The sequence below is a fragment of the Macrobrachium rosenbergii genome, chromosome 30 (genome assembly GCF_040412425.1).
Source record: "Macrobrachium rosenbergii isolate ZJJX-2024 chromosome 30, ASM4041242v1, whole genome shotgun sequence".
NCBI lineage: Eukaryota > Metazoa > Arthropoda > Malacostraca > Decapoda > Palaemonidae > Macrobrachium > Macrobrachium rosenbergii.
This window is the reverse complement of record NC_089770.1, coordinates 20,259,493-20,269,580: the sequence shown is the minus strand read 5'-3', so window position 1 is coordinate 20,269,580 and position 10,088 is coordinate 20,259,493. Positions and strand designations below refer to the sequence as shown.

Genomic DNA, 10,088 nt, shown 5'->3' with positions numbered 1-10,088 from the left:
CCCTTTCCCCTGCTCCCCCCTTCCCCCCTCCCCTATTCTTTCTTCTGTCTCCCTTCATGGCCCGAATTAGGGATCTCTCTCTCTCTCTCTCTCTCTCTCTCTCTCTCTCTCTCTCTCTCTCTCTCTCTCTCATAACTAACCTACTTCCCTCCTGTCTGTCTTTCTCTCTGTCCACCCCATAAATGAGCCGACGACCTACCTCTCTCTCTCTCTCTCTCTCTCTCTCTCTCTCTCTTCTTCTTCTTCTTCTTCTTCTTCTTCTTCTTCTTCTACTGCTCCTGCTCCTGCTCCTGCTCCTCCTGCTCCTCCTCCTCCTCCTCCTCCTCTCTTCCCCCCCTTGTGTCTCCCCTCTCCCCCCCTCCTCCTTCTCCACCTCCTCCCCTCCCATAAAGGAGCGGTCTATAAATGCCATAGCTGGAGGTCATAATGATGTTTGACACTCATTATTGCTAATTACTCCGCCCATTATACTGTCACAGAAATGCGCGAATTTTCCTCGCTTGGATTTGCAATTCGCCCGTTGATATTCGCTAATGGATGGAAGAGGAGACGCGCCGCTGAAATGGAGAATTGTTGGAAAGGGAGGAAGAGAGAAAGTAACAGAAAGAGGAAGGTGGAAAGACGGCGAATATAAAGACACTGAACGTATGGAGAATGAGAGACACCGAACGCAATCATAGTGAGAGAGAGACAGACAGACAGACAGAAAAAGTTGGGGGAAGAAGACGTAAATACAAAAGATGTTAACTTATGTATTTCAGGAAAGAATAGAGCGGTTATGCAAACAAATAACGGGTTAGAAAGATATAAACAGCCTTACAGACAAGCAAACAGTCGGACAGACAATCTGAATAGGTTAAAATTCCACATTAAAGAGTTTACAAGAATTTAAGGATAACGATACCGAGTTCTATCAGTACTTTTGAACGGGAGAATGTGAGAGAAAGAGACGCGCTATTACTGATTACTTATCATGAAATAACGACAGAGACTAACGCTGGGAAAAATGATATGAAATATCATAGTTCCTGGTGGAGAAATTTCTTTGACATACTAATGGTACAATTCAGAGGGCCAGCATGCAATCTCTCTCTCTCTCTCTCTCTCTCTCTCTCTCTCTCTCTCTCTCTCTCTCTCTCTCTCTCTCTCCCCCGTAGCGGTGTAGTATCGTCAGTACACCCCAGTAGGCGTTATTTAAGGTTCTTTGCAGCGTGCCTTCGGCCCCCAGCTGTAACCCCTTTCGTTCATTTTACTGTGCCTCCTTTCATATTCTCTTTCTTCCATCTTACTCTCCACCCTCTTCTAACAATTGATTCATAGTGCAACTGCGAGGTTTTCCTCCTGTTACACCTTTCAAACCTTTTACTGTCAATTTCCGTTTCAGCGCTGTATGACTCTCTCTCTCTCTCTCTCTCTCTCTCTCTCTCTCTCTCTCTCTCTCTCTCTCTCTCTCTCTCTCAAACATATACACACAATAATTTATTTCTTCACGTATTCTATATCACGGCATCAGTATCTTTTAGAAAATATGGTACATTTCTCATCCAAGATGATTTTAGTGTTATTTCTTTCATCTTTTCAATAATCACAATTGTTTTAGTTTAATCCTAAAAAAAGTAATTGGTTCCACAGAAGCCGTCGCTTGAAATTTCGTGCCGCTGATGCCACTTTGAAATTCAGTTGTTCTCAAGGCAATTGAAACCTTAAAAGTGAGGTTTCTAGTAATTGGTGGTTTTCATAAATACATTAGTAATATATTTTTTTTAAATTAGTCATGTTAAATATTGGTATTATTGATATTCCATTTTGTCCGCAACTATAATTATTTTTTCTTATGTTATCATTATTTATGGATATCGCCATCAGTGCAGAAAATGTGAACAAAATATTCTTGTTTATTTATATTATATAATATGTATATACTGTATATATATGTATGTATATATGTATATATACATATGTATATATATAAAATTTATATCCATCATACTCCGTAGGTTAAGACACCTGTATCACTAATAAGAGGTCTTGGCGAATTGCAAGAAAACCGAGTGGCTTTACCGAGTTCCGCCTTCTTTTGCGATGAGGTTGCTAACCTCGTGCCCTCTTTTGCCTAACTACCAAGTATGCAAGTCAGTGCTTTTTCGTGCAGAGGAACATTGGGTTTTTATAAAGGCGTACAGTTATGCCCATCCTAGTCCATATGTACATACATACACACATTTATAACTGAATCACGAAAATATGGAACGTGATGAATAATAAATAAAGGACACAGAAACGGTCAAAGGGCGCTGTGTCTAAGTAAAGACACAACTCAGTGTTTCCGTTTCCTTCGTGGATTTTATCTTTTACACACATACAGATATATATATATATATATATATATATATATATATATATATATATATATATATATATATAGACACGTATAACATATAGACATATATATATGTGTGTGTGTGGTGTGTGTTTATGTATGTATGTATGTGCACATGTACGCGCTCTTGTGTATTCATGATTAACATCTGGCACATTTGAAAGGAGGTCTTAATCTAAGCAATGGCCCCGTTGGCCAGCAAACAAACCCGAATTACACCTGGCTAGTCCACACGGTGTTTGGGAAGCCCTTAATTGCTGTCGCTTGCAGAAGCAGTCATTAAAGAAAAAAGGGAGGAAAAGTGGTTTTAATTATTAATGAAGGGAGAGAGAGGGAAGTTCGCTCCACTTATCGATTTCTTTCGGTCGGTTTTATGTTTTTTGTTGTGTTGAAGCGAGCTATGAAACGTTGTATGCTTAGGCGGGCCGGTAAGCGTTGTTGTACAGTCGAGTAGTTGAGGTGTTGGCTGTGTGGGCCTTTTATCCATCTGTGCATATGTGCATATATGAATACACACACATATATATATGTATCTATATATATATATATTTTTATATATATAAAATAAATATAAAATATATATATATATATATATATATATATATACATATATATATTTTATATATATATATATATATATATATATATATATATATATATATATATATAAAATATTATATATATATATATATATATATATATATATATATATATATATATATATATATATATATTCGTAGCTGGTGTGTGCGATAAAGATAAATCTAATCGGCACGTGATGACAATTTTTTTTCTGATTCTAGAACTGGCATAATTAAATGAACGTCAAAACCTAAAATACGCTGAGATATATGAATGTACTAAAACTCATGATTTAATAATTTTGTGAACGTTCCTGGAGCCGGTAAGCTTCGCCACACGTTTGTTGAAGTTTTGGAATTCTGATCGGACTTGTTTCATTTTTCTTGTTTCCGCTGAAGCTGGAGATGTACTTTGAATTGAATTGAATTGAACTGAATCCTTTATTCCAGCTGTAAGCCATATACATTAGATAAAATTTTACATATGCATATCTTTACAAAAGAGCTTCACAGAGAATATTGCATAAAATAGTCTTTACCTTTATAAAATATAATTTCATATTTATTAAAATTTTTTTATCTTAATAAATTACATAATATAAAATAATTAAGAACTAGATATCTAATTGCTTACTTGTAAGACTCGCTGAAAATGAGATTGCTTTTATGTGTTCGCCTGGTATCATCGAACCAGTGACCTCTAAGTGCACACACACACAGCGCTAGCCTTTCTTGACCTTTGAGATTCCTTCGCCTGAGAAGGAAAGAGAAGGAAATGGAATATTTTGTTGGAAAGGTAGGAAAAACGAGCACATTGTTAAATCATAGGAAAGATTAAGACAAAAAATCGATTATATAAATAGATATAAGTGAGAAAGAGAGAAAATAAACACCAAATTAAAAATAGTAGAGGAAACAACGAAGACAATATAAACAACGGAGACAGATTAAAAAGAGAGAGGAAACAACGAAACAGATATAGAGAGAGAGACAGATATAGAGAGAGAGGAAAAACGAAGACAGATATAGAGAGAGAGGAAACAACGGAGACATATATATACATATATATATATATATATATATATATATATATATATATATATATATATATATATATATATATATATATATATATATATATATATATATATATAGAGAGAGAGAGAGAGAGAGAGAGAGAGAGAGAGAGAGAGAGAGAGAATAAGCAACAAATTAAGAAGTATAGAGGAAGCAGCGAAGACAGATTGAGAGAGCAATACAAAGAGAGAGAGAGAGAGAATAAGCAACAAATTAAAAAGCATAGAGTAAGCAGCGAAAACGGATTGAGAGAGAAATACAAACAGAGAGAGAGAGAGAGAGAGAGAGAGAGAGAAAGAGAGAGTGACAGAATAATCAACAAATTAAAAAGTATAGAGGCAGCGAAAACAGATTGAGAGAGAAATACAAACAGAGAGAGAGAGAGAGTAACAAATTAAAAAGTATATAGTAAGCAGCGAAAACAGATTGAGAGAGAAATACAAACAGAGAGAGAGAGAGAGAGAGAGAGAGAGAAAATAAGCAACAAATTAAAAAGTATAGAGGAAGCAGCGAAAACAGATTGAGAGAGAAATACAAACAGAGAGAGAGAGAGAGAGAGAGAGAGAGAGAGAGAGGCAGATCGATAGAAGCAATCTTTGGGTGGAACCAATAATGTTGGGTGGGCCAGACTCCCCAAAAATTGATGAAGGACGAGTTAAAAGAAGCGGCACGTAGAGAGGTGGTTGTTGCCCGGAGATTGATTACAAGCTGAGTGAGTCGGATGGGTAAGATACACAAATACACAGACATACATACGTATACACAAACAATCTCCCCCCCCTACACAGGCAGAAATACACTCTTACCAGTGGTAGCGAGTGGGTGAATTCAATTGTCCGAAGGTTGTATTGTGGGTGTAAGTGTAGAGGTATTTCAGAACTGGAGGTTAGAAGAGTTTGCGAAATACTACGGAATATCTCTCTCTCTCTCTCTCTCTCTCTCTCTCTCTCTCTCTCTCTCTCTCTCTCTCTCTCTCTCTCTCTCTCTCTCTCTCACACACGTGCACACAGAAAAAGATTAAGTATATTCGATTGTCAACCTAGTGGTAAGCGTATAGGCACTTCGTTTTTAACAACTGATGGGTAGTGAAAATGAAAACAAATTGTGTGGGTTTGCTTTCATTTCCTTCTTGTTTATCTTGCTCATTGTTTCTACCTCCCTATCTCTCTGTCTCCCTCACTGCCTCTATCTATCTATTTCTTCCTCTACATGTACTAATATATATATATATATATATATATATATATATATATATATATATATGTGTGTGTGTGTGTGTGTGTGTGTATCCAAATGTGTGTGTGTATATATATATATATATATATATATATATATATATATATATATATATGTATACAAATACATGTATATATATATATATATATATATATATATATATATATATATATATATATATATGTGTGTGTGTGTGTGTGTGTGTGTGTATCCAAATGTTTGCTCACACTATGTATATATACACACACCTTTATACATTTGCTCTTAAACTTCAGTCATTTGGTATGAACATATTTCACCCTCTGTAAACATTAAGCATTCGGAAGCAACACTTTTAAAATGGTAACAACAGATCAGCTTCTTGCTTATGACTTATCGTCAAATGTAAATGACCAATTTCATTTGGAAATGACATTTCTCATATTTGCGCTATTAACGACCACATTCCAGTTGGTTTTGACAAGGATGAGAAAAGTTTGAACAAAGATTGACTTTTATCTAACAAATTTCAAATTAAATTACATGAAAAAATACAACAAACCTTTTGTTTTAATTATTATTATGATTGAAACCGTATCATTATTGTTGGTTTATTAAGAAAAAACTACATGGTTTGTTCAATTCATAAAGTTTATGAAAGAAATAAAGTAAATTGAACAACTTAAGCCAAATCTTCTTGTTGGACGCACTTAGCTAGGTAAGTGTTTGAATGATTGTAATTTCGATAAACAATCTCTTGCGTAATATGAGGGAGGGCAGTTTCAACCCCCTGTAATAGCACACACTCTCTTATATCCTGAAGAGTTCTACCCTCTCGAGCTGCACGAGCTGGGGTACATTGCCCTACTCTGAAATAGAGAAACGGTTTCAAATACGCTTTGAAAACAGAAGCAATTTTCAGTTGGATTTAAGAATGGAGAATAAGGAAGAAGATATTTAATGTAAAGATTGGGAAAATGCTTCTGTACATCTTTGTGCACTGGGGCATTATCCATGATGGGTACTGCTTCTTCGTCTCCCAAGATAGCTTCCAATGACGTTATGAAATGTAGAAATGTTTCCTTAGTTACGGTATTCACGGGAGTTTCACAGTACAAAAGTCCTACTCCGTCAGAAATGGCAGCAATGATTGTCACTTTACGGCCCCTCTGGCCACCCACGATCCTATTCACGCGTTCTCCTACTCGACCTCAACCAAATGTCCTTTTTGTCCATAGATTAAAGCCCGTCTCGTCTATTTAAATTCGGTGGCTGTTTCGATCATCCATTGGGCAGATAGACGTCTGGCTCCCTTAACCTCTGCACAGTGACATCGCAATGGGACATCATGGCATTTCTTGGGGGTTATGAGCGCTCCATCCAAGCATTTTGACAGTGTCGATACTGAAAAGTCGTGTTTGTCTGGCGAAATTTACCTTGCTTCATCCTTTATTTGCCCCCGCGTAAAGTGGACCACCTTTCGCCCTCCTGCGTGAATAGCCTCTAAGCGTTGAGTCCGTTGAAAATTACGAACTATGCCATAAGCTGTAGATATATTTACTCCAAGAGCTTCCGCAACCGCTAAAAAATCTAGTCCTTGACTGTAGCATTCAACTATTCGAGAACGATCTTCATTAGAAGTAAACCTATGTCGTCCAATAACAGGTAGGTGATGCTTCTGTGATTCTGTGCCTGACTGATAAGCAAGTACATCACGAAACCTTCCACTTCGGCGGCTATACATAGGGAGTATCGTATTAAGAAGTGAATTATGTCTAACAACACTATTCTGAACATAAATCATCGACAGGGGTCATTACCAAATTACCATACTTTATTTTAATCAGATTATTGTGTTTTGCAATTTGTCAACTTATTTTTGAAGTTTTTCATTCTGATATTCGAATGTCAGTATGTTATGTTCGGCTGTTAAACAGAATTAGTGAATTGTTTAATACGTAGGTGAAATGGCAATTCCAATTGCTGAAGTGTCATAATACAGGTAACGGGATGACATTAACAAGTCATCGAATGATCACAACCAACCGAAAAGTGTCCAAGCCAAATAAACGATGTTTAAAGCAAATGAAAAATGTTCAAAGCAAATGAGGGAACTTAAAAATCAATTGCAAAAAATGTATAATATATATATATATATATATATATATATATATATATATATATATATATATATATATATATATGTGTGTGTGTGTGTGTGTGTGTGTGTGTGCGTGTATGTATATATGTATGTATGTATGTATATACTTATTTCGATGTGTTTCAAACAGTTATGATTACCAAATGGAAATTGATAATTATGTTGAATAGTCAAACTTATCTTTAAATTCGCTTGAGAAGTGCTTTTGATAAGTTCTGTTAACTATTGTGTGACAATGCAGGTAAACTGGATTGTTGGTAACTTTGATTCTTCCTTGCAGTTATGGCGTATGATAAGTAACCGTAGAACCTTTTTAATCGGGTAATTTATATAAAGATCTTCTTCTTCTTTTAACGTGCTTTTATTCCCATTTTTGTATGGGGTAAGCACGATGCATTCTTTTTTTGAAGGACTTTTTGATTTGGCTTTGGGGTAGACCTGTGGTCTCGATCGGCTGCCCTGCCTGACATCGCTTAGACCCCGGTACGTATGTTTCATGTATCATACCCGACCCAACGCCCTTTCTTCCCAGCAGCGAGAAGTTATTGCGCGGGTATGGCGAGAGTTCGAGACGTGTGAGATGTTTGTTATGTTTTTAGAAGGTGTTGTAGTGGCTTTGTTTTGTGTGTGTATTTAGTCTGTAACATCCATTTGCTTTTTAAGCAAACCTATCCGTTGATTACATATATAATCCCGGGATGTCTACACGGATAGCAAAGTGTCTGCCTCTCTGACCAGTCGGCTCCTCTGAAAAACATTTAGGACAATCTTTGTGGAACTCTACGGACAAAAGTTATCGTGTTTCGTTGTCCTCCTGGTAAAGGGAAAATTGGTGTTATTTACTCTAGAACTTAGCTCAGAATTTGAAGCAGCCGTATTCGACGTGTACGACAAAGCCTCTGTTTGTCTCCTTCATTTATGTTAATGTTCTAATTCATAAGTTCTTTCTTATTCCTTTCCTTTCATTCATCCTTATCTTCTTCCTGGCAAAGTTTTAGGTAAACCTTTTCCTTCATCCATGGCTTCTTCAGTGCAAAGGTTTGGGTAAACATTTGCCTTCCCTTTCCTTCATCCTGAGATTCTTCCTTACTTAGGTTTAGGTAAGTCCTTCCCTTTCTTTCATCCTGAGATTCTTCCTTGCAGAGGTTTAGGTAAACCTTTTCCTTCCCTTTCCTTCATTCTGAGATTCTTCTTTGCAAAGGCTTAGGTAAGCCTTTTCCTTCCTTTTTATTTCATCCTGAGATTTTTCCTCGCAGAGGTTTAAGTAAACCTTTTATTTCTCTTTCCTTTATTCTGAGATTATTTACTTGGAAAGGTTTAGGTAAACTTTTTTCTTCCCCTTCCTTCATCCCGAGATTCTTCCTTCCAAAGGTTTAGGTAAACCTTTTCCTTCCCGATTCAAGTCTCTGTGCTCTCATTCCCTTCGTCCTTGTGAATATTTAAGTTTTAGCCCCGTTCCCTTTCCTTCATCCTTGTTGGGATTCTAGCTGAAGTTTTTCTTACTCCCTTTCTTTCATCCTTGTTGGGATTCAAGCTGAAGCCTTTCTTCCCCTTTCCTTCGTCCTTGTTGAGATTCAAGCTGAAGCCTTTCTTCCCCTTTCCTTCATTCTTCAAAGCTGAACCCTTTCTCCCCTTTCCTTCGTCCTTGCTGAGATTCAAGCTGAAGCCTTTCTTCCCCTTTCCTTCATTCTTCATGGGATTCAAGCTGAACCCTTTCTCCCCCTTTCCTTCGTCCTTGCTGAGATTCAAGCTGAAGCCTTTCTTCCCCTTTCCTTCATTCTTCATGGGATTCAAGCTGAACCCTTTCTCCCCCTTTCCTTCGTCCTTGCTGAGATTCAATTCAAGCTGAAGCCTTTCTCCCCTTTCCTTCGTCCGTGTTGAGATTCAAGCTGAAGTCTTTCTCCCCCTTTCCTTCGTCCTTCAAGCTGAATTCCTTCATCCTTGTTGGGATTCAAGCTGAAGCCTTTCTCCCCTTTCCTTCGTCCTTGTTGGGATTCAAGCTGAAGCCTTTCTCCCCCTTTCCTTCGTCCGTGTTGAGATTCAAGCTGAAGTCTTTCTCCCCCTTTCCTTCATCCTTGTTGAGATTCAAGCTGAAGCCTTTCTCCCCCTTTCCTTCGTCCTTGTTGGGATTCAAGCTGAAGCCTTTCTCCCCCTTTCCTTCGTCCGTGTTGAGATTCAAGCTGAAGTCTTTCTCCCCCTTTCCTTCATCCTTGTTGAGATTCAAGCTGAAGCCTTTCTTCCCTTTTCCTTCGTCCTTGTTGAGATTCAAGCTGAAGCCTTTCTTCCCTTTTCCTTCGTCCTTGTTGAGATTCAAGCTGAAGCCTTTCTTCCCTTTTCCTTCGTCCTTGTTGAGATTCAAGCTGAAGCCATTCTTCCCTTTTCCTTCGTCCTTGTTGAGATTCAAGCTGAAGCCTTTCTCCCCCTTTTCCTTCGTCCTTGTTGAGATTCAAGCTGAAGTCTTTCTTCCCCTTTCCTTTGTCCTTGTTGAGATTCAGGCTGAAGTCTTTCTTCCCCTTTCCTTTGTCCTTGTTGAGATTCAGGCTGAAGTCTTTCTTCCTTGTCCTTGTTGAGATTCAAGCTGAAGCCTTTCTTCCCCTTTCTTTCGTCCTTGTTGATTCAAGCTGAAATCTTTCTTCCCCTTTCCTTCGTCCTTGTTGAGATTCAGGCTGAAGTC

At 37.6% G+C, this 10,088-nt stretch overlaps 1 pseudogene; it reads right to left on the bottom strand.

Moving 5' to 3' along the window:
• Nucleotides 1-5,935: 5,935 nt before the first annotated feature.
• Nucleotides 5,936-9,199, bottom strand: LOC136854831 (uncharacterized; annotated as a pseudogene).
• Between the last annotated feature and the right edge of the window lie 889 nt (nucleotides 9,200-10,088).